The sequence below is a fragment of the Apis dorsata genome, unplaced genomic scaffold (assembly GCF_000469605.1).
Source record: "Apis dorsata unplaced genomic scaffold, Apis dorsata 1.3 scaffold_655, whole genome shotgun sequence".
In the NCBI taxonomy this organism is placed as follows: Eukaryota; Metazoa; Arthropoda; class Insecta; order Hymenoptera; family Apidae; genus Apis; species Apis dorsata.
The window spans coordinates 85,544-85,917 of NW_006263844.1; the positions used below are offsets into that span (position 1 = coordinate 85,544).

The window sequence follows — 374 nt, forward strand, 5'->3', positions numbered from 1 at the left end:
AAAAATCAAATTTATGCTAGAGAAATTTTCAAATTTTTCGTTTCAATCATTTACGACAGTGAAAATAAGATTAGATTTGTTTTTTATCATTTTTTTATAATTTCGGAATTTTTTATAATTTTGGAATTTGAAGAATCAGAGAATCAGATTTATGCTAGAAAAATTTTCAAATTTTTCGTTTCAACCGTTTAGCGAAAATAAGATTAGATTTGTTTTTTTATCATTTTTTTAAAATTTCGAACTTTTTCGGAATTTGAAGAAATATTGGATTTCTTTTTTTATAAAGAATTTTCAAGTTTTAATAATTTATAATTTTTTAACGAAGAAATTTTGTTTCTCTTCATTATTCTAATATTATAGTATATACATTATAT

At 19.3% G+C, this 374-nt stretch overlaps 1 protein-coding gene across 1 annotated transcript in view; it reads left to right on the forward strand.

Moving 5' to 3' along the window:
- LOC102674406 (division abnormally delayed protein-like) overlaps positions 1 to 374 on the forward strand; it is a 67,197-nt gene that overhangs the window by 63,456 nt on the left and 3,367 nt on the right. The gene's annotated exons all lie outside the window — the stretch shown is intronic.